Raw genomic sequence first — 24561 nt, 5'->3', positions numbered from 1 at the left:
AAACAAGGAGGTTGGGCTACACCCTTTCTAAGAACCCTGTCAGTTCTTGAAGCAAAAATGCACTTCTATAAAAAGCATGAGGAGAAACCATCTCCTCTCACCATCCTCCTGCCCTTACTTCCCAAATGTAGCATTGTTTTTGTCTTTGTGGTTCTTGTCTTTTCTTGGAAGCTGATAGTGGCAGCTGGAGGTCAGCTGTTCTCTGCTTAGAAGATTCCTCTAGAAGTCCTCCAACAGACTCCCAGGATGTCTGAAAGTGGAAGTTAGCACAGAGCACATTTCTACTCTTTCTGTTGGCAAACCTGGGGATGGAGGTGAGATGCTACAGCACAGCCACGTGGGAGTCAAGAGGCGAAGAACACTTGCTCTTGACAGTGCAGATGGAGGACAAGAGGTGTGGTTCTGGGGAAACAGTTGAGATCACGAGGCCTTCTGATCCCTGACCCGCATCAAAGGTACCCCAGAAGGCAGCTTCTCGATTCCCAACCTTTCTGACGATGGCGAGGCAACAAACAGCTCCTGGAAGGCGATTCCTCCTATCTTTCTGATAATTTGGTAAGCACATAACTCACATAACATTAAATCCTTTTGTGCTTCAAGTGCCCAGGGCACTTCTATTTTCTGCTGCTGATACATTTCACTCTCCTAAGTGTGAGGCATATATTCACAATTAATCATGGTCAGGAGGAGCTCTGTGAAGACCCATTTTTCTCCTTTTCTCTCTGAATATGAATGCACATTATTTGAAACACAAACATTTTTCACAATGTATTCTTATTTTAGAATTTATATTATGTCATCACCTGAACTTCCTGGAATGGTAGGATACTGGAATACAAACATTGTCACATCTCAAAACTTTAGGCATCAGGAGAAATACCAGAGGTTTCATTCAGTTTGAAATTAGGGTGCCTGGCGAAAGAACAAACACACCTGACTCAAGAAGAGTTACTGGAGGATAGGAACATTTAATTTTTTCTTCTTTTTTTATTTTTTAATGTTTATTTATTTTTGAGACAGAGAGAGACAGAGCATGAACGGGGGAGGGTCAGAGAGAGGGAGACACAGAATCTGAAACAGGCTCCAGGCTCTGAGCTGTCAGCACAGAGCCCGACGCGGGGCTCGAACTCACGGACCGCGAGATCATGACCCGACCTGAAGTAGGCCGCTTAACCGACTGAGCCACCCAGGCGCCCCTAATTTTTTTCTTCTTAATATTTGTATGAGATATTTCTAAATTCTTTAAAATGTTTATTTATTTCTGAGAGAAAGAGAGCACAGACAGGGGAAGGGCAGAGGGAGAGGTAGACACAGAATCCGAAGCAGGCTCCAGGCTCTGAGCTGTCAGCACAGAGCCCGATGCGGGGCTCGAACTCACATACTGTAAGATCATGACCTGAGCCGGTGGGACGGTCAACCGACTGAGCCACCCAGGTGCTCCATAAGATATTTCTAATGCTGAGTACTTTCTTGCTTTGTCACAGTATAGCATGCATTTATTCATATGGCACATTTGGCCCAGAAAGTGGTTTGTATTAAAGTCCATGTAATGGTTTAAAGTTAATCATTTAGAGAGAAAATTTATTCCAAAATTCTAGCTTATTTTAATAATAATGATAATAATAAGAGCAACAACAACTGCTATTTACTGACATCTTCCTATGCTCCAGTCACTGTGCTAAAACGCCTTTTATCTCATGCATTGGATGTTTCCATAAGGTAGATGCTATTGTTTCCATTTTACAACTGATGACACTGAGATTGAACACCTTCATGGTCACACAACTGGTAACTGACAAATCTAGCATTTGAAAACCTAGACCTTTTTGACTCCCAAGTTCATAACCATTCCAACTTTGTCTCCCAAAATAGCACCTGCTGGAGAGAATAGGGTTTCACGGAGTTTTGAGAAGTTCAGGCTGTGGGCTGCAAATTCTAATGTAACTAAAGGGTGTTAAGGGGATGGATTTTTTTTTCTTTTGAATCTTATTTCTTTTCCTGATGAAAATTTGGGTCATGTAAAATTTTTATATATGTCCGAATCCATGGAGTTCTAGGGGGAAGGAGCCAGTAATGCATACCCACAAGAAAATAAATTAGACCAAAGTAGGAGGACAGGAAATTTTCCTTTTTGTTTCTCTCTCGACTACCTAAGGATTCTGTGCCATTCACATTTTTGCAGAGCTTCAAGAGGACCTGACGCTAGGTGAATCTCACTCTTGGCGTGGAAAGAACTCACACGCAGAGGGGTGTATGGTACAAACTCATTAGTCATCAAGAAAACCTGTTCTTCACCTGCACCCACAGAATGGCTCTGTGCGCATTCCTGCAACATCCCTCGTTTCCAGTGCTGTGCTAAGAAACACATCAGACTCTCCCTTGTCTATTCAAATGATCTTTCCTGTTTGCTTGACGCTTTTGACAAAAAAGGATGGGAGGCAAAAACTCTGCCACCCACAGCAAAGTGCTTCATTCACCTGGGCGTTGGAGTCAATACCTTGGCAGCCGAGTGCTGGAAGGGGCTGGGTTCAATTTTGAATGTTGTCCAGTACTCAAGCCACGCAGTTAATCACACACAGAGGCTGACTTCCCTTCCCAGGTTACGAACGTCACGGAGGGATCAGGGGTCAGGGGTCCTCGTTGCATCATCCGCTTTTTGCAAGAACGGCTGACACCAATGGCGATTTCCCCGTGCGCAGACTGGAGGCCCCCCGAGAGGATGGGGCCCCCAGAAGCTCCACTTCCATCTGGACCTTGCGCTCCCAATCAAACACAACCCACTTGGCGGGCGGTGCAGAAACCAGCTGATGCAGCTCTCGTTGACCCTTCAGACTCGACCTTTCTCCTGTAATCTCTAATCTTGTTTTTAATAAATGTTTAACTTCTGGATTAATTTCCATGATTTCTGAGGGTAATTTTTCACAACTCAGATAATGTGTTCTACGTGCTTGCTGAGCTGTTGCTGCACTCAACACTGTAAACACTTCAGATTGCTGTTGTCTTCCTAATACTCTCCCTTATTATGTGGGCTTGCGTCGTCAATGAAATTTCGTCTTTATTCTTTCTGCCATCTGTATAATCGCCAGCGTTCAGAAATGCTTGCTCCTTCCTTTCTTTGCCACTGGGAGAAGAATTGTTTGTTCAACCTTCACTAAATTAGTATTTTTCTGGCTTCTTATCTCTCATTTCTTGAGCAGTGGTATATAATTAATTCTGAAATTTTAATGTTTTTCACTTTCCTGCCTTTTCTTTGGCAATTCACCTGCTTTCTACTTTCTTCCTCTCCATCTGCTGATCCCAGGGAGGGGTACTTCTCGCCCACATCATTATTCTATTTGTTTTTTAAAAGGCTCTGTGGTTTGTTGGAAGAAGAAAATGTTATCTGCTGCCACAGAGCCTGACTGGTCTCTTTTGTCATTTTGCCCGAGTTCCCTGGGTCACGTCTCCTATCCTCTGTACGTGGCCATGGGACTCGGAGGCGCCGTGTAATGCCATAATGGAACCACATTTAAAAGCCGGACGGATTCCTCAGAGTACTGCTGCTCTAATATGCTCCCATTACCGGCATGTGTCGATATGTGCCCGAGACAGCAAAACTGCTGGGAGGGTGTCTGAAAACAACGGAGAACATCAGGATGATGTGGATCTTGGCAGATTTTTTCCAGTGTTTCTTTTTGCCTCCTGCCATACCACAAGCAGCCTTATTTTATTTTTTGTTTTGTTTTGCTCTTTATTATGTTGCCTTTTCTTATAATAGCAAGTGATTTAAACAAGAAGTCCTGTGATATGATTTTCCAATCACTTATATACAGCTTTTAAAACACAAGCTGAAGAATGCTGCGCATACAGTCATACATTTTATTATTGTTTTTCTTTTAAACTTGTAACTTGAAAACTATTCTAGGGGCACCTGGGTGGCTCAGTCGGTTGAGCGGCCGTCTTCGGCTCAGGTCATGATCTCGTGGCTTGAGAGTTCGAGCCCCGCGTCAGGCTCGCTGCTGTCCGTGACGGAGCCCACTTGGGATCCTCTGTCCCCCTCTCTCTGCCCCTCCCCAGCTCGTGCTCTCTCTCTCTCAAAAACAAATAAATATTAAAAAGAAAATTATTCCAGTCTTTCCCTCTTTTTTAAAATTTACATTGTTTACATTTGCATTACTATTTTTACATACTAACATACAGAGATCATGTGTCCATACTTATAAATATCACTTTTCATGTGATTTTTAAGAGGTCGAGTTTGCCTTTTTTAGGACCCTGTCTTAGGTGTCAGTGACCGTCCTGTGTCCTTCGAGGACCATGCAGTTACTGGGTGCTCCACCAACATTTGAGGACTGGATGTGAATTGAATCAATGCATTCAATGGAAAAAGTCAAATGATAGATTGCAGTGGTCTGAGGGGGGATATGAAGAAACCAGATTCTGAGCATCTAAAGGTATCCCACGTTTTTTTAGTTTCCTGTTTTTCTTGTTGTTTAATTTCTTTAGAACAACGAGAACATTTTCAAACCTCTAATCAGTGGTGATGAGTGTCCTCGTCAGACCAGAGAAGATGGGAAGCTGCTTCTCAGGATCAGCATTGGCATGTGATTTGGGTATTTATCTCTCTGAGATGATTTATGTCTGGACCTACCTGGAAGTCTGCAGGTCGGACCACATGTTCTCTTGAGGTCTTTGCCAAGCCAATATTTTTCAAATTCCTTGGTAAAATGTTAGAATTACCAACTCACACTTGCTTCAGATAAAACTCGGTGGACAGCGGAGACATGAAGGGAAGTTACCCTGCATAACCCTAAAAGCTTACAATTTGCCTTTCTTCTACAAGTGGATAAGATCAACCCTTTAGTATCATGGTATTTTAATTGCTCTGAGATAATAATTTTTGAAGTGTGAGTCAGATCCTATCATTTCCCAGTTGTAATGCTCCAATGTCTTCTTTTGCAAATGGGATAAAATCTAAACCCTTTACTGTGGCTCTGCATTGCTCTCCACCACCCAGGACTCTGTTCGTGCTGGTCTGTGTTTTACTCATCTTCAGTGGCACCCGAGGGTTCCTAGCAGTTGCTCTCTTCTGGGGAATATGCCTTAAATTCCCCTGGATTGATGTTTGAAAATATGATTCCCACCTGCCCTTCCTCTCCTCCACCTTCTGAAATGAAACTTTTCTGGGAGTGAAGCCCTGGGGTAGGTATAATATTTTGAAGCTTCCAGTAGATTCTGATATACACCCACATTTGGGACCTACTGCCTCACAGGGAAGCCTCTGGACCTGGCTGCTGGCCTGCCCCCACATGGCTGGAACCATTTTCCTTATCATTCAGCAATGTCGTTAACTAGCCTAACTCTTCAAAATCCGGGCCAAGGAAAAGAAGGCACAGAGACAGAATTTCCCTTTCCCATCTACCTGGGGCCCTGCCATTTGACCTTCTGCTTCCAGTCTAAGGTGCAAGCCCCACTGCTCTGAGAGAGCCAAGCTCCATGACCTTCTCTCCTACCCTCGCCCCTGCCTGCAGAGGTGATCACATAGAACTTCTGAGTGATCCTGGTGTCCCTCACCATCCCTGACACAGAAGGTGAATCCTCTAGGATCTCCTGAGGAACATGACCTCTGGGAGCTCTGGGGTGCTCACATCACCACCCCAGCACCCACTGCTCAGACTTTTGTTCTTTGGTGGAAATTCACTATTCAAAAGTAAACGATTCAGTGGCGTTTAGTACAATCATAATGTTGTGTGACCATCACCTCCATCTAGTTCCAAAACATTGTCATCGCCCCCAAAGAAACCCCATAACCCTAAGCAGCCACACCCCACCCCTCTCTCCACAGCCCCCGGCAACCACCATCTGATTTCTGTCTCTATGGATTTACCCGTTCTGGACATTTGGGCAGGGAATGCAGGAATTGCTCTGGCCCAGCTTAGACACTGCCCTTGCAGGAGACCAGCGCCAGCCACTGTTCCAGTTTACTTTACCCTGAACCAGTAAGCTGTGGCTGGTGGGGGACTGGGTTGAGGCCGGGTCACAGGGCCTCCTAGGCCAGGAGGGGCTGTTGACTGTGTAACTTCTCTTGGAAGGAAGTGTGAGAAAGCATGCCAATATGATATCCTTAGAACAACACTTGAAAATAATTTGCCGAAGTCTGCTTTGCTAGAGAGAGAACTGAGAAACCAAAGAGCCTGAGTAGAGAAAAAATGAAGAATAGGAACACCGAGGAGACAAGTTTTACAGCTCAGTGGTTTTCCAAGTGGCTGAACCGGGTGGTTCACAAGACTTGGCTGTAACAGAGGTGCCTACACTTTGGTATATAACAGATTCTCCTGTGTAGTGGCTTAAAAATACAGATTTCCTGGATTCAGCTTCCTTGGGTGGGGCAGAAGTTCTGCTGGGAATCTATATTTTAAAAATATGCTCCTCTGATGATTCTGATGCACACCAGAATTTGAGGAAAACTACCCTATGGGAATTTTCAGTAACAGGAGATTTAAAACAATGGAGAATCAAGCCTTTACCCTGGTGCAAAAGTTCCTTCTCAACTGCCTGACATCTGTTCTGGTTCTGGGGTGTAATTACAGCAAATGAGAAATTACAATGCAGTTTAAAGCTTAATAGTCATAATGGTAATGATAATAATTATGATATAATAAAAAGGCAGTCAGGTGCTAGGAATGGAAAGGGATACAGCCATGTAAGAGAAGAAAGGAATCCAAATTCTAACTAGGAATTTTCAAAGAGGACTTCTGAGCCAACAGGGAATAACAGGGAATAATGGGGAATATACCTGGAAATACCTGGAAAAGCCTGGACAAAACAACGGGTGGTCAGACACAACATTATATCAGTTTTTCCCTCTACATATACTAGCAATGAACTATCAGAGGTTGAATTAAAACAAAAAACCATGCTATTTATTATAACATCAAATTATAAAATAGGACTAAATATGACAAAAGATGAACAAATCAGGTAACTTGAAAACTACAAAACACTGCCGACAGAAATGAAAGAATAGCTAGATAAATCAAGACACATGCTGCTGTAATTGTGGGTCAAAATGTCAATCAAAATGCTTGGGGGATCTTGTGGGGTGCCTGGGTGGCTCAGTTGGTTGAGCATCCAACTTCAGCTCAGGTCATGACCTCATGGTTCATGGGTTCAAGCCCCACATCAGGCTCTGTGCTGACAGCTCAGAGCCTGGAGCCTGCTTCTCTCTCTCTGCCCCTTCCCTGTTCACACTATCTCTCTCTCTCTGTCTCTCAAAAAAAAAAAAAAATTCTTGTGGGATTTTGTAGAAATTGATAAACTAAAATTCATATGGAATTGCAAGGACCTAGAATAGCCCAAACAGCTTTTAAAGAGAAGAACAAAGTTGGAAGACTAACACTACCTGACTTCGAGACTTATTTTAATGATACGATATTCAAAACATATGGTATTGCTATAAGACAGACAAACAGATCAATGGAACAGAATATGGAGTCCAGAAATGAGATGCACATATATACGGATACCTTTTTTTCACAAAGTTGCAAAGGCAGTTCAGTGGAGAAGGGAAGGTACCAAACCACTGGATTTCCACATGCCAAAATTTCAACTTGGATCTGTACCTTGCACCAAAAAGAAGAGTCAACTCAAAATGTAGTAGGCCTAAAGGCACACCTGAAATTGTAAAACATGTAGAAGAAAACATAGGAGACAATTTTGCAAGCTTAGGCTAGGCAAAGATTTTCTTAGATAGGACACCAAAACACAATCCATAAAAAACAAAACAAACAAACAAAAAAACCAAACTTGGTCAACAGAGCTTCACCAAAATTAAAAACTTCAACCCTTCAAAAGATACTGTTAAGAGAATGGAAAGACAAACCACAGTCTGGGAGAAAATATTTGCAAATCATATATATGATAAAAACACTTGTATGCATAATATGTAAAGAACTTTCAAAATTCAGTAAGAACACAGCTAAATTTTAAAAATGAGCAAGAGATTTGAGCAGACACTTGGGAGAGGAAGACACATGTTGACAAATAAGCATATGAAAAGATAGATATTCAATATCATTGTCATAATTGAAATGCAAGTTAAAATTACAATGAGATACCACTATTAGAATGACTACAATTGAGGGGCGCCCTGATGGCTCAGCCAGTTGAACATCTGACTCTTGATTTTGCCTCAGGTTGTGACCCCAGGATTGTGGGATCAAGCCCTGCGTCGGGCTCTGTGCTGAGCGTGAAGCCTGCTTAAGCTTCTGTCTCTCTCTCTCTCTCTCTCTCTCTCTCTCTTCTTCTTGCCCCTCCCCCCTTCTCTCTCAAAAGAAAAAAAAAAAGAAGAAGCAAAATTGAAATGATTAACTATAGCAAGTGCTGGTGAGAATGCAGATCAATTGGAACTTTCCATACAATGCTGATGGCAATGTAAAATGGTACAATGGCTTGGAAAACAGTTTGGTGGCTTCTGAGAAACAAACCATATAGCTATCATATGAGCCAGCCATTCTATTCCTATGTATTTTGCCGAGAGAAATGAAAACATATGCACATAAATTGTGTAGCGTCTTTGTCTGTAACAACCCCAACCTGGAACAGCCCACATTTCTCAACATCTGAATAGAGAGACAGTCTGTGGTATATCAATTCAATGGAATGCTATGGAACAATAAAAAAGGATCAATTATTGATACTAGAAACAACTTAGGCAAATGTCAAAGTAATCATGCTGTGTGAAAGAATAAGAGTACCTATCGTATGATTCTGTTTATGTGAAATCCTGGAAAATACAAATTATTGTGACAAAAAACAGACCAGTGTTTGCCTGAGTGTGTGGGGTCGAGGTAGGAGAGATTACAAAGGGATATGGGGCAATTTAGGAGAGCAACGGATATGTTTATTTAGTTTGATTGTGAGAATAATTAAACAGGTATATACATGTGTCAAACTTACCAAATTGTGTATTTTAAATGTGTTTGTTTTGTTAATTATATCTTAATAAAGTTACTTTTTAAAAAGGAAGATCTTGTAGACAAGCTCACTTCCTGTGAGTCTTCAACAGCAGCTGGGAGAATAGGTCTAGAGCAGAGTCTGATGACAAAGCAGCCTTCGGTCACTTGGCTGGCCACATGCCACCTGGAACATCTCTCCCAGGGATCCAATCACCTCCAGCACCCACAGAGGCAAGAAAATGTTCCAAAATGTGGCTCTGGCTGTGTCTGGATTATAATTAAAGCTACAAATAACCCAAAATGAATTAAGTCTCCCCAGCTAACGTGTCACTCCTAATTTAATCTAATTGGCCTCTGAATGAGAGTCTCAGCCTGCCTCAGAGGCAAAATTTTCTAAATGAAGTGAATTTAAACTGCTAAGTAATTGCAAACTGGGGGCTTTATGGTTAGAACAATTGTTATTGTTCTTTGATTACTTGCTCAACTGGATTATTCACTCATTACCATTGGAACCACTGAGACTTTGAAGTGGGGCCCTTGTAGCACATAAATAAAGCATTTTATAAGACAAACCAGAAGTGAGGGTCACCCAAACCAGCTTGGCCTTGGGGAACTGTTGATTATGTTGATTTTATGAGTGTTTGGAGAATCTTAAAGCATATTTCATGAACAAATGAATAGCCTGTACCACCCATTCAAATAACTGGTGGCTTACTACCCCTGCGTTTGGAGGCATCAATTTTTATTTAGCCCCAGGATCTAAGCAATGAGCTTTGAAGTCATCCCATTTAATCAAATTAACTTACTGTTCAACAGTTTTGACCTTAAGATGCAGCTGTCATACCTGGGTAGACCCCTACAGCAGCTGTGGGGAGAAAAAAAAAAAGATCTGTGTTCTAGACAATTTCTCATCCCCTGTGTTATATGGACATGTTGCTGCACATCTCTGAACCCCAGGCATGGAAGTTCTGTAGGAAAAGTATCAGCTTTGCAGGAAGAACCCACCTGCTGTGACTGTTGCCCAGTTACTTCTTCTCGCATGAATCATTGAACTTCTTCGGGCTTAAGTTCCCTCTTGAGCAGGAATGGCCACCTCGCAGAGCTGCTAGAGAGACTGAACATGATCAGTTATGTGAAACATTTCATACTTGTGAATGCTGTTATTTTCCTCATCTGTAACAAAGGAATTCAATCAGGGGATTTGAAGAGTCCCTGTGTTAGTTTCTGTAGCTGCCATCACAAGGTACCATGGCCTAGGTACCGACAGAAATGTACTTCCTCACATTTGTGGAGACTAAATCTGAAAATCAAGGTGTCAGCAGGGCTGCGGTTCCTTTAATGGCTCCAGGGGAGAACCTTTCCTGGAAGGAGTCAGCTCTGCATGCTCCTCAGTTTGGTGGCCACATCATTCCAGGTTTTGCCTCTCTCTTCATATCACCTTCCTCTCTGTGTGTCTCAAATCTCTTTCCACCTTTTTCCTGAAGGGGCACTTGTCCTTGCATTAGGGCCCACCTGGGTAATCCTGGGTGAACTCATCTCAACATCCTTAAATACATCTACAGAGAACCTTTTTCCAAATAAGGCTGCATTCAGAGGTTCTGGGTGGACATATCTTTTGGAGGGAGCCACCATTCAACCCACTACAGTCCTCTTTAGTGCTATTGTCCTCATATTTTGGTCTGGATGTCAACATTTGGTCAAGCTTCAACAAGTTCAAGTTGTCTATTGAGTAGCATAAAAGGTATGATGAATTTTGACATTTTCATATTGTCTGAAAATACGTTTCTTCAACATAGCCATGTAAAAAATGCATCCAATAATTTGCTATGGTGGGAGGAGGGGCTATGTTGAGAACAAAAATTTATTGATGACAAATTTATGCAAACTGGACAAGGAAGTAAAACTTTCAAGCAGCCTGTGGCACCATAACAACAACAACAACAACAACAACAACAAAATGTGTGGCCAGCAGGAGTTGTATTCAATTATCAAGGAAGTAGAAGGAGCAACTGTCAGCACTGAGCCAAGTTTGCCAGAATTGGTGCCTCTTGGTTAATAACTTTTGTATTTCTCCTTCAGCTGGTTGATGTCTACTAGTCTTAAAAGCTTCTGTGGAGGGGAGCCTGGGTGGCTCAGGCAGTTAAGCATCTGACTCCTGGTTTCATGACCCACGGTTCATGAGTTCAAGCCCCGCATTGGGCTCTGTGCTGACAGTGTGGGGCCTGCTTGGGATTCTTTCTCTCACTTCTCTCTTTGTCCCTCTCCCATGCTCTCTCTCTCTCTCAAAATAAATAAATAATGTTCTGAAAAAAGTTTCCGTTGAAAATAGAAAGAGGAAGATGTTGGAAAGAATGCTCATAATAGATAATAACAGCTCACTGTACTTCCTTTGCAGATGGTCATTAGAATTATGCAAGTGTGGGATGTCCCCATGTTCTCTGATCCTCATTTTGGAGAGTGAGCCACTGGGGAAGTCTAAGGGTATGGGATGTGTCATAAGAACCACAGTGGCCAGATTTAAATCAGGGCAAAATGGACATTAGGTGAGTTAGCCTGTTCTCAAATGACCTGTTTTAAAGTATAGGATTGGATCCATAGCATGAGTCATAAAAGTGTCTGGATTTCATATTCCCTCCACCCTGTGGATGAATAAGGTCAGGATAGACTCTTCTTTCCTCCCTTCCTCTGGGTCCTCCTAGACATGGATACTGGGAAACTGCTGGGTTGGTGACCACCCTGATATGTCCTCTCTGTACTTCCTATATCTCCTGGACCACTGCCCATGTTGTCCCAGTTAATGACTCAGTCTCAGAATATCAACTCATCATTACTTGGCTGGCAGAAGAACTCAACTTCTCTGATCTCCATTCCAAGAAGGTGGTTATGTGCACAACGAGTCTATGTTTTCTGAGGGCTCTGGAGGTGGGCAGCCTAGACCTTAGGGGGAAGAGAGCTCTGTCTCTGAGGGCTGTGCTCTTGGGACTCGTGCTGTGTGTTTCTAGTTTTGCATCTCCAGCTCTATTCTCCATCCTTCCCCAGCTGCTATAGGCCTTGGGAAGCTGAACTATAATACAGCATCAAGGATTCCCTTGCTCTCTGGCTTCCAGTTGGGTTCAGTCAATGTAGTGTCACTGTAGAGAGAGGGAGGAAAGTAATGTTGGGGCATTTTATTCATGTTCCTTCAGGGTCACTGTCATCCCTCCACCCCTGGTCTCAGCTCCTGACTGGCAGCCTCCTCCACCCTGCCCTCTTTGTGGTAAGGAGGTCCTGGTAACCTTCAGGCCTAGGAATAGTAATGAAGTCCTTCCAGTCCTTACTTGCCCTAGAGTATTGCATCCTCTCTTGTGTCTTACTTTTCCCCTGCACAAAGCCTTGTCAAGAGTCCCTTTATGTAATTCTTCTGAAATCACCCTGAGTTGAGTGGAGTTGAGATCTCCATAGAGATCTGAACTGATGCAGCCCCTTCATTTATAAAAATTAAATAAAATAATATCCATCTCATAATGTCTTCAGGATTAAATCAGGTAACACATGAAAATCACTCAACATAACAATGAGCACATAGTTCTCTGCTCAGTAAATGACAGTCCAAGACATATTTCAGAGTGGAGTTGGTATGGCATTCTGATTAATAGTATGGAGCATCAATTCAATTCAGTTCAGTCCTACCAAGATTTACTAAGCTCCCACTAGGTACAGGGCAGTTTCGTGATCATTTCAAGGTTTTGGAAACATCACTTTGGATGCCACACAGGGAATAGGGTAGATAGAAGAAGACCAGTTAGGGGTTTTTGCCATAGCCTGGATGAAAGATGGCAGCTTGGGCTGGACTGGCACCAGAGGAGCTGAAGAGAACTGGACCAATCCAAAAGGCATGATGAAGATAAAATGAATAAGAAAATTGGGGGTGGATTGAATACAGAGAATGAGGGAGGAGGGTATCAAAGAAGAAACTTAGGTTTCTGTTTGTTGGTCATGTCATCATCCAAGAGATGGGCTGAAGATCTGGTTTGGTGTGGAGGGGGTGGGAAGACCATGAGTACAGTCTTGGGTTTGATCCAGGTAGGCATCTAGGTAGGGAAGTCAAGAAGCAGTTGGAGCTGATGACACCAAATGCTGACAAGATGTGAAACCATAGGAACTCTCATGTGTAGCTAATGGGAATGTAAAATGGCACAGCCACTTTGGAGGACAGTTTGGTGATTTCTCACAAAACTATACATACTCGTACCCTGTAATTTAGCATTTACACTCCTTGGTATTTATTCAAAGGAGTTGAAAACTTAGGTCCACCCAAAAATCTGCATAAGGACATTTATGGCAACTTTATTCATAATTGCCAAAACTTGGAAGCAATCAACATGTCCTTTAGTAGGTGAATGGATAAATAAACCGTGCTACTTCCTGACAATGCAATATTATTTGGCATTAAAAAGAAAAGAGCTATCAAGCCATGAAAAGAAATGGAGGAAGCTTAGATGAATATTACTAAGTAAAGAAGCCAATCTGATATGGCTACATACATATGACTCTAATTATATGGCATTCTGGAAAAGGCAAAACTGTGGAGACAGTAAAAGAGATTGGTTGTTATCAGGGATCAATTGTTGGGGGGAGGGATGAATAGGCAGAACACAGAGGATTTTTAGGGCAGTGATAATTCTCTATGTGATACTGTAATGATGGATATGTGTCATTATTCATTTGTCCAAACCATGAGATGTACAATACCAAAAATGAACCCTAAGGTAAACTAAGAACTTTGAGTGATTATGATGTGTATATGTAGGTACATCCTTGGTAACAAATGTACTGTTCTGGTGAGTGATGCTGATAATGGGATAGGCTATGCATGTGTGGGGAATAGGGTATATGGGAAATTTCTATACCTTCCTGTCAATTTTGTTGTGATCTTAACACAGCTTTAAGATATAGGCTTAGCAAAACAGGGGAGAAATTGGATATATGGATCTGGAGCTCTAAGGGGAGATGTAAGATGGAGACTGGATTTAGAAGCCATAAGAAAACAGATGGTAATTAAGATCATGAGCTAGCCTTGGGAGACCACCCACTGAGAGGGTCCATGAAGAACTCGAGAGGTAACAGGAAAAGCAGGGGAGGGTGTGACAAACTCTGAGAGTTGCAAGAAAAAGGGTGTATGTCGGGTATGTGTTCCTAAGAAGTCAAGAGGAGAACTGAAAATTATCTGTTAAGTTTAGTAACATGAAAGTCATCAGTGACATGACCCTGGCAAGAGTTCTTTCAATGGGTGAATAGAAGTGAAAGTAACCTTTTTCCATTTTCTCAAGAGATTTGACCGTGCAACTGTAGCTGGAGAGGAGTAAGGGGGTTAAGAGAAGGATTGTGAAGCGTGCCTGGCTGGTTCAGTCCATAGAACATAGGACTCTTGATCTTGGGTTGTGAGTTTGAGCTCCATGCTGGATGTAGAGATTACTAAAGAAAAAGAGAGAGAGAGAGAGAGAGAGAGAGAGAGAGAGGGAGGGAGGGAGAGAAGGATTTTGGTTTGCTTTTAAGATGTGAAGGATTTGAACATATTTAACTGATAATGAGATGGATCCATTTGAGAGGAGGTAGGTGAATATGCAAGAAGGAGAAAGGGGAGGTGGGGCAGAGTTTACTGAGAAGGTCAGTGGATCAGCTCCAAAACTCAGATGTAGAACTGGCTTTACAAGAGGGAAGGAGAACTGGTTGCAGAAGATGTAGTTAGATTTCTAGCTGAGGCAGGAGAAGTTAAAGAATTGGTTGGGGCAGATATAGTTAGATTTCTAGCTGAGGCTTTTAGTAAATCAGTGAAGGACGAGGTGAGTGGCTGGAAGTTTTAGAATAGGTGAGTGAACTGGGTGGAGACATGTCCAACAGTGTTGAGAGAAAAGTGTCGCCTTATGAATTTATGGTGAACTCCAGGTATCCAGTTGGTGTGACCTCCAGCGGTGCCCAGTGGGGAGAGCAGATGGTTGAGCGTATCTAGGGGGAGGTGATGGAAGACAGGAGGGTAAGGCGTTGAGAATATTGCCAAGAAGGATGCTGAATTGATGCCTTCTGGGATCTATGATGGAAAAGGAAGGCTGGAACAAAGAACTGGATTAGGAAAAAATAAAAGATGACGAGCAAGCCTGAGTTCACTCCCTCTGTGAATGTTTCCCCAGTTGTCTTGGGGAGAAGAGATTCTGCCTCCCCCCTGGTTCTTCAGGCATCCATGGAGATATTAGCCCTCACCCAAGGCAGTGGTTGTTTGTGTTTATGATGCTCAACAAAACTTTGCTGAACCTACTACACGTTGCCAAAGACTAAAGCAGTTATCAGAGCCATTCATAAATAGAATGATTAATCATAACCATAAGTCATAATAATGCTGGGTTTTTTACTTGCCAGGCAAGGGAACACACCAGTGAAGAAATTCACTGACATGGTTTCTGGGAGGAGGAAACTTGGGGTTTGTGTTTTAAGAATTAGGAAAAACAGGGGCGCCTGGGTGGCTCAGTCGGTTAAGCATCCGACTTCAGCTCAGGTCATGATCTCGTGGTCTGTGGGTTCGAGCCCCGTGTCGGGCTCTGGGCTGATGGCTCAGAGCCTGGAGCCTGCTTCCGATTCTGTGTCTCCCTCTCTCTCTGCCCCTCCCCCATTCACGCTCTGTCTCTCTCTGTCTCAAAAATAAATAAAAAACGTTAAAAAAAATTAAAAAAAAAAAGAATTAGGAAAAACAGGGGCACCTGGGTGGCTCAGTCAGTTAAGTGTCCAACTCTCAGTTTCAGGTCAGGTAATGATCCCACGGTTTGTGAGATTGAGCCCCGCACCCGGGTCTGTGCCAGAGCCTGCTTGGGATTCTTTGTCACCCTCTCTCTCTGCCCTTCCCCTACTCATTCTCTCTCTCTCTCTCTCAAAATAAATAAATAATCTTTAAAAAAAAAAAAAAGAATCGGGGGCACCTGGTGGCTCAGTCAGTTAAGCGTCTGACTTTGGCTCAGTTCATGATCTCACAGTTCGTGAGTTCGAGCCCGGCGTCGGGCTCTGTGCTGACAGCTTAGAGCCTGCAGCCTCCTTCAAATTCTATGTCTCCCTCTCTTTCTGCTCCTCTCCCGCTGATGCTCTGTCTCTCTCTCCTTCAAAAATACATAAAAACATTTAAAAAAAATTTTAAAAAAAAAGAATCATCCTCTCCTTTAAAAAAAAAAAACAAAGAAAGGAAAAACCAGTTTCAAGGTGGCTATGCTAATTAAGGATTGACAATAGTACCCTGGATAGGATGGTTTAGAAAAAAGTCCTATTGTTCTTTGGTCACAAAGGAGTCTTCAGTGACTGCCATTATGGGCCTAGGGTCTAGGGTCACATCAGCCGGTGAGAACCAGTTGAGGGGAAGCAGCATTCAGTTTTGCTATCTCCTCAGCAAGTCCTGCTCTTAAGTGAACACATTTTCTTTCACAGTACAGTGTGTTGTTCCATGCCCTGGAGAAGCAAAGGCAGTTCCTGCTGTCCTTGGAGCTTATAGACCAGTGTGGAGGGCAGAAGGGAAAGAGCAGAGTAGGAAGAAAATAATGGAGGAGATCCAGGCAGCAGGAGGGACCACAAGAGGGTAGCTGACCCAGCACAGGGGCTGGGCCTCTGGAGACCTGTCTGGTGGAAGGAAATTACCAAGGACTAGAGCTGGTGGAGGTGGGTGGATGGTTTCAGTGAGGAGGCAGTGGGTGGTCCAGCCTTGAGGCTGGAGAGAGCCAAGCCTTACATGAGACCTGGATTTGGAAAGTCTGGGAGCCAGACAGGCTGGGCATGGGCTCTGGAGTCAGCCCGTCTGAGTTAGAACCTGGTTCCCCTGCTTATTAACTGCGTGACCTTGGGAGAGCGACTTTTCTCCAAACCACAATCTCCTCCTTTGTCAAAGGGCAATCACAGCTGCACTTAGTCACAAGGCCTTGTGGGGTCAAATGAGATAATTGGTTTGAAAGCACACTTAGCATGATGCTAGGTGTGTAAAACACACTCAACAAATAGCAGCTATTATTATTACACAGGGTCAAAGAATGTAAGGAAGGAATCTTGCAAAAACATGTAGTTCTACCTCCTTATTTTTCAAAGAAATTAAGTGACATTCCTAAAGTGAGTTGGTTTCTAGAAGAGCCGTTCCTGGAATCCGGGTGTTCACTTTCTCAGTCTCATCTGATGATAAAGAAGCAATATGCTTAGTGCTTGGGCTCAAATCCCCACTCTGATAAAAGATACTAAGTGACATTCCTAAGGGGAGCTGGTTTCTGGCAGAGCTGGTCCTGGAATCTGGGTGTTTCCTTTCTCGGTCTCATCTGATGATAAAGAAGCAACATGTATAGTGTTTGGGTTCGAATCCCCACTCTGCTACTTACTACTCCATGGTATTAGACACCACAGTAAACCTGTCTAAACTTCTGCTATAAATTGGGTCAAACACCTCATTATGTTGTGGGAACCTCCTGAGTAGATCAGCACCTACGTACCCAATTCATCATAATTCTCCTTACACGTTGAAACTCTTACGTAGCCAAAATCCTGGTAAAAAAAAGGAGGCTCTGCCCTGATCCCCTCCTTTTCAAGAAGGGATTAAACTAGATGACAGGCAGCTAGGACACCAGCAAGAAACCCAGCCAAGGCAGCTTCCTTATGCCTCCTTTGTGACCTTTCTTCTCATTAGCTAAAATGATGAAGCCGTCACACAGAAGCCAGGTCTCAGGTGAGCAACCCGGCAGACCATGAAATGGTCAAATTTCCCTATGTATCCTTTGGTTCGGGGAGTGGCCTTGGAGTTGGTTCAATATAGTAGGTACAAATTCATTGCTGCAGAGTGAGATGTGGGAGGAAGGGGAAAAGGGCAGGAAGCTGTTCTGCAGCAGCTGGAACACTGGGAGAGGGAGAAGAGGCAGTTCACTGGAAGGAATTGTGGGGTTTGGTGACATGCAGTGGTGGTCTTACACGTCCTGCTCAAGAGCTGGGTTTGTTTTTCCCAGACAGTGGGGGGGCCATGAGAGATTCTGGAGTGAGGGAGTGACAAGATTTGAGCGCCTTCAGGGGAGATAAAGCATTAAGGGCAGAGATGGACGATGACAGAAAGGAGACTAGAGAGAAGTAGGGGGATGGGAGAGCTGTTTCAGAAGCAGAACAAATGTGGCCTGATTGGGTGTGGGGCCCAGGAAAACAGCAGGGTCAAGACTCCACTGAGGTTGCGGGTCTGTGTGATCAGACAGGTAGCAATGTCATCTTGTCCAAAGATCCTGCTCGGAGTCCCAGGTTTACTCCACATGGTGTCTGGACTGTGGGGGCCTCTAGGTAGGTCAGTACCTACGAAGATTATAATTCTCCTTGCACATAAAGGCTCCATGAAGTCAAGACCCTGGTAGAGAAGGAGTCCCCGCCCTGATTCCTTCCTCCCCAAGGTCTCTGCTGCCACTGGCTGGTACAGACTCTAACCCAGATGGTCACAGGAGCCTCCTGCTTGTTGTTTCTTGCTCCATTTTCTCTCCACTTCAATCTACCCTACGTGTTACGACTAGGAAAAGTAGTATCCTGCACATGTTACTCATCATTGAGTAACTCTGATGGCCCTCTGCCGGCCTCAGTGTTGCTTCTCAAACTATCTGGGGTGAAGGACCAGTTTTAAAAAACATTTCCAGTCCATCATGGGCCATTGTTTTCATAAAATACCCTAAAAGTTAATTTCCAGAAAAATGAAATAAAAAAGATGTAAAATATACATCCCAAACATTTATTATCAGATTCAATAGACATAAATTTATTCTGTCAAATTGCTATGGCTTTTTGTGCTCAGATTCTGTATTTGTTATGGGTGGACAACCGACTTTGCAGAGCAAAGTCACTGCCACCCACAGTGGCAGTGGTCTACAGGACAACATTCCAACTCCTTACCCCCTTGTTCAAACCCTCAGGCAAACTACGCTCCAGGCTTGCTGGCCATTGGTCTCTCATTGACACGCTCCACCATGTCAATCTGGCTTGCTCACTGTCCTTCAGATTCATCTTCAGCTTTCTCAGGCTATTTCATGTTCCCCTGGCCCTAGAATGCTCCATCCTGGCTACCAACCCTTGATGCCTATTTAAATTCTAACAGCAGCGGCAGCAGATGTAGATTGAGGATTTCCTAATTTCCAGGCCCTGTGCTTTTACTCACGATTTCACTGAATCTATGTAACAGGTAGTTACTAACATTTGTAACATCTTTTATAAATCAGAGCAGATCCAGGGTTCTCGCTCTAACAACAATCATCAGCTGAGGAATGGTCACCTATCTGGGCCAGTAAGAGTTCAACACCAATTTTTGCTAGAACAAGGGGGAAGAGCTCAGCTGATAGAACTTGGGTCTGGAAATGCCTGAGGTCATACGCGCTACTGTAAGGGGAGGGATGTCTGAAAGTGGTAACACACAGAGGAGAGGGAAGCTGAGCAATGCAGGGACAGCCCCTGCCTCCAGTCCTGGTCTTCTTTGCTTATTCTAGTGGATGCTGGGATATGCCACCCGGTTCTTCACTGAGGACAAAAAACTTGTTCTCCAGCCCCTGGCACTGTTGCCTTGGCAGAAGAGAGCCACCTATCCTGTGTCATGCCCCTTTCCAGGGCAGCCTATAGCTAATGATGGGTTGACCTGGGGATGTAATTGCTGGCCCTCTTGCCCCCAACCCAGGACAACTCTGAAGGGTCATCCCAGCTTAGAGCTCTAGGCAGGGCCCGCTGGGCTCCTTACTGCAACCGCACCGTGGCTCAGCTTCTCCCCTCTGCCCACCCTGGTGCTGCGGTAACCAGCCTGTTGCTAATATTCTCAGGAGGGGTGAGGAAATAGGGCTAATTGCTTTACATAGGAGAATGGACCACTGGGGTATGGGGTGGAGCAGATTTGGAGAAGAGGAGGAACCACAGAACTAGAACATGGTTTGGGAAGGAGTTTCAAGAAGTCAGTGGGTCCAAAGTAGGATAGGGAGAACTTCAAAACCTTGCCACAGGAGAAACAGGTGAAGGAAGTGAAAATATTTGGTAGAGAAGGAGAGATTTGGGAAGATTATGACCGCATTCTTCACATATTTACAGGCAATCAAGTAGGGGCTGGATCAAACCCTTCTGCTGGGTCTTCCCTTTGACCCTCTACAGTTCATTCCCACACATTCAGATCAGGTCATATCGCTCTCCAGCTGAAAATCCTCCAGTGGCTTTTCACCATACTATTTATACTCTTTTTTATTCCTTTGAGAGAGATGGAGAGAGAGAGAGAGAGAGAGAGAGAGAGAGAGAGAGAGAGAACCTGAGCAGGGGAGAGGCAGGAAGAGAAACTTCAAGCAGGCTCCCAGCACAGAGCCTGACATGGAGCTGGATCTCACAACTGCGAGGTCACGACCTAAGCTGAAATCAAGAGTCAGATGCTTAACCGACTGGGCTACCCAGAAGCCACTTGCCATACTATTTATAGAACACAAGTGTCTTTTCAATGACGTGGAGGTCTTTCCTAATCTGGTTCTTGCTTTCACTTTCCCACCTTATCTCTACTGTATCTTCCCCTCACTTACTCTTCTAGCTGCACTGGCCTTCTTTTTGCTGTTCGCTGAATACACCAGCCCATTGCTACCTCAGGACCTTTGCACCAGCTGCTCTCTTTGGCTGTTCTTCTATGAGCTCTTTATTCACTCCTTTCCCTGTTTTGTTCAGTCTTGAACCAAAGGTTATTTCGTAAGAAATATTCCCTTAACTAGTTCCTACCTCATTGCCCTGTTTTGTGTCCTTCCTAGGACTCTTTGCTTCCTGAGATGGTTTTGCTACACCAGCCAATTGCTACTTCAGGACCTGTGCACCAGCTGCTCTCTTTGGCTGTTCTTCTATGAGCTCTTTATTCACTCCTTTCCCTGTTTTGTTCAGTCCCTACCTCATTGCCCTGTTTTGTGTCCTTCCTAGGACTCTTTGCTTACTGAGATGGTTTTGCATCTTTGCTTCTTATGTGATTCTGTCTCCTGACTATCTCTCATAGAGAATGCAAACCTGACATGAAAAGAGATATGTCTGTCCTCTTCACCACTGTACCTAAAGCATGTGGTATGGTTTTGGCACACGGCAGGTGCTCATAACTATTTGTTGAGTAAAATAATGAATGAGCACAGGCCTCAAAAATAGCTCTAGAGCTGAGAGGTGGACAATCTGTAGAGCAGACTTTTGAAGCTGTAGCTGGCAGGCTCAAAGCCTCACCATGGAGGTGAATGTCACTTAGCAGGGAACCAGCAGGCCACTGGGAATGTGGGGTTTGCAGTCAGATAGATCAGGGTGTACATCTTGGCTCTGCCAATTCCCAGCTGGCCACAAGCCTCGGACAGGTTCCTTGACCTTGAAAAGCCTCAGTTCTCTCATCTGTAAGGATAGGAGTATGAGCTGAAACCACTCCCTAGGGGCACTGGGATGACTAAACTTGGGAAGCCCTCAGTAAGTGCTGGGCACTTAGCAAGTGCTCAATAGATGTTAGCTCTGCAGTTTGGCTGTTCAGTTTCTGTTGCTTCAGAGATTACTGGTCCTACTGCCATTACCTCCATGAGGCCACAAGAGCTGGGGACTCACATGGGGACCATGCTGCCACAATCCCTTCCCAGGCAACCAGCTGATATTTTGTTCCCTGTCACACTAACTGCCCTGGGGGCCGGAAGAAGCAAGCAGAAGTTCCCTGGGTTCAGGGGTGGGGGTGGGGGTCGTGAGTTACCATCTAGACTGTAACTTGTCCATTTCCTGCCACTGACACAAACCAGAGCTGATCTCCTGGGGTTGGAGGCAGGTGAGGAAACAGTGAGCGGTTTCTTCGCAGGACTCCTAGCCGTTACAAGAGTCCCAATATGGCACACGTTACTCCAATCTGCGCTACTACTGTGTGAAGCTGAGTGTGTTTTGTGATGAAGCAGCAGGAGAAAGCTGGGGTCCTGCTGGGAGCAGCTCTGCCACAGGGGTGGGTGGAACAGGGAGGGAGAGGCCCTGTGTGTAGAGGAGCCCACCTTCCGCTGGTCCTGCACCTTCCTTCCTCTGGCTAACACGCAGGTGACAGGTTTATGCATCCTGACCCAGAAAAGAGCTGGTCACAGTCAGCCAACATGACAGAGGGGACACCATTGCACAATAGGTAAATACAGGCTGAGGCTATCATCTCTATGTCCCTTCTGCCCCTTTGTGACGGCAAGGGAAATTTCTTTCTTCTATTCAGATGACAACAGCAGCTGACACTATCCATACAAAGAAGGAAACACCTACACGGCATGCACTCACGGCAGCCTGGGCACGGTTCTGCAGCACTTCACCGGTGTCGCTTGTATAATCCTATGCGGTGGCCAGCATCATTACCCCCCATTTACAGATGAGTGAAATGCTCCTCAGCGAGGTTAGTAACTTGCACAGGCTTATGCCACCGGCGACGGGCAAGGCCAGGACGGTAACCCAGGCGGTCTGGCTCCGGAGTGCGTACTCGATCGCCATGGAAACTGGCCTATGTCTAAGGGGGATGGTTTGCCTTGTCCACGGTGGGCTTCCCGTCACTGTGGTGACAGTCTGATAGGAAAAGATACGATTCAGTAGGCAGAGAGGGAAAGGACAGACCTGAGGTCCCTGGGTGGGGAAAAACACATAGTTTGGAACAATGCTGGGAGGGTCTGACCACAGCAAACCCCCTCGGGCGTCAGGTTCCCCTTAAGAATGTAACAGACACCACCTACTCCCCCTCAGGTTCCCTCAGGAATTGACGAAAGACCTAACTGAAAACAAGTAGACCTTAAAACGTATGACCCACAAGGAACGGTCCTCACGGTGAGAATGAGCCAATCGGGAATGGACGGCCACAGATGCCCCCCCCCCCCCCCCCCAGCCCAACACGATGGAAACGAGCCAATCAGGAATGGACAACCCAGCACGGAGAGCTACCCGGTCAGTAAGGGTAGGGCCTGAGAAGGAATAACGGGGAAGGGATGGGGCGGTGTGACCAGGACCTTATAAAACAGGACCCTTGCCTACAGTCCTCAAGCATTCACTTTCGAATGTCCTCTCTCTGTAAAGAGAGCTTTCATACTATTCTTCCTTTCTGATCTTATACTCTAATAAACTTGTGCCTGCTGCCCATTTGGTGCCCACCTCGTCATTCTTCCAAGTAGCGAGACAACGAACACTGGGTATTGCAGTAAAAAATCCTTCAACGACAGGGGTCAGCAACCGAGCTAGACAGAGAGGTCTCTGGCGTGTATTTAGCATATCCTCTGTGTCTGGCTTGGAGCTGAGCACTCTGCCAACAGCATCTCACGTCAGGCTCGTGACACCCCTGCCAGCTAAAATGGTCATCTCGCTTACCAGGCAAATATACTGGAATTAAAGAGATTGGGTAACTGGCCTAGGTCTCTGGGCTGGTGAGGCTGGAGCTGGGAATCCAGCAGGCCTGACTACCCCAATCCAGAGTTCTCGAGCACTCACCACGGCCAGTTTCCAAAGGATTAAACATCAGAGGCACTGGATTGGACCAGCTGACTTCTGGGGTCCTAGCTAACGTGAGATGTCCCGGGGGCTAAGTTTCTGACACAGAACCCCACAAACCCTTGAATGGCGCTGGTTTCTAGGCCAAAGAAGTAGTCGCTACGTTTCAGATATTATATTTAAGTATTTCACTTCCCAGCCTTTTTTCTCAGTGAAGCCTTCCTTCGCTACTCTGTCTAACCTTCCCCTTCAACATTCCCTGTCTTGGTTTCCTATTTCATTTTTCTCTACAGCTCCTATGGCTCATCTAACATACCCATCTATTGTTTATGTTTAATCGTCGCTGTTAAAATGTAAGGTCAAAAAAAGGCAGGAGTCTTGTCTGTTTTGTTCAGGCTCTGTCCCCAGTGCAGCACAGGACAGTGCCTGGCACGTAATAGGTGTTCAATAAATGTTGTTCCACGAATCAGTGTATGAACTGCCTGAAGACAAAAGCTCCTGGCTACAAAGAGATCAGGATGTGGTCTACTGAGTCTCTGGCCTCAGTGGGGCATTCAGGAGGCATTTCCCTGTGTCGGCGACTGTTTTTTTCTGCCACACGCAGACACTGAAAACTGGTCTGCCAATAGCTCTGGGATTATAGGACTCCTCAAAGCCCGAATGAAGGAACCAGCCAGGGCCATCAGACAAGTGAGGCACAGGGAAGCCACTTCTCTGGAGGTTGGTGAGAAGAGCCAGATCACAGGCCCAGCAGGTTGGTAGAGGGCAGGGGGCAGGTTGGCGACCAGGGGGCAAGTGGGGCGGCGAGCGGCAGCCGGTAGGAGCGCGAGCGCAGACACCCGCAAGTGGCCTAGAGCGCGCACCCACCAGCCCGCCGCAGGGAGCACTAACGTAACCTGCCGAACTTCCGTTTTATAACGAGGGGAGGGGTGTTCAGGGCTGCACCTCGTGGCAGGGTCGTTGCGGGGACTCGCGGAGATCATGCAGGTGGGCCTGAGGACCGCTCCGCAAAGTCGGAGGCCTTGGGCAGGCGGCGCGCAAGCGTGGTGAGGCGACGGCGGAGGAAGGACAGGTGGCGGCGCCTGGAGGCAGAGCCTGCGGCCAGAATCCCGGACGTCAGCCGCGGGTCGGCGTGGGCGGAGCCGCAATCTGAGCAGGG

General features: G+C 45.2%; 1 long non-coding RNA gene across 6 annotated transcripts in view; it reads right to left on the bottom strand.

Annotated features, from left to right (window-relative positions):
* The window catches only part of LOC132663533 (uncharacterized), a 39554-nt gene extending 15018 nt beyond the window's left edge, over positions 1–24536 (bottom strand). For 2 of the 6 annotated variants that reach the window (XR_013551798.1, XR_013551799.1), the window contains exons 1-3: positions 24348–24536; positions 22200–22493; positions 9942–10050 (exon numbers count right to left, since the gene is read on the bottom strand). This is a non-coding gene — a long non-coding RNA (uncharacterized LOC132663533). Of the gene's footprint in view, positions 1–244; positions 913–1203; positions 3612–7878; positions 9221–9941; positions 10051–22199; positions 22494–24347 lie in introns of those variants that run through there. The other 4 variants (XR_013551795.1, XR_013551797.1, XR_013551796.1 and 1 more) reach the window with 4 other exon arrangements.
* Positions 24537–24561: the final 25 nt, after the last annotated feature.

Source organism: Panthera onca, chromosome D4 (genome assembly GCF_046562875.1).
Source record: "Panthera onca isolate mPanOnc1 chromosome D4, mPanOnc1 haplotype 2, whole genome shotgun sequence".
Taxonomy (NCBI): domain Eukaryota; kingdom Metazoa; phylum Chordata; class Mammalia; order Carnivora; family Felidae; genus Panthera; species Panthera onca.
Note: the sequence above shows the minus strand (reverse complement) of the source record. Positions and strands in the feature narration are given on the sequence as shown.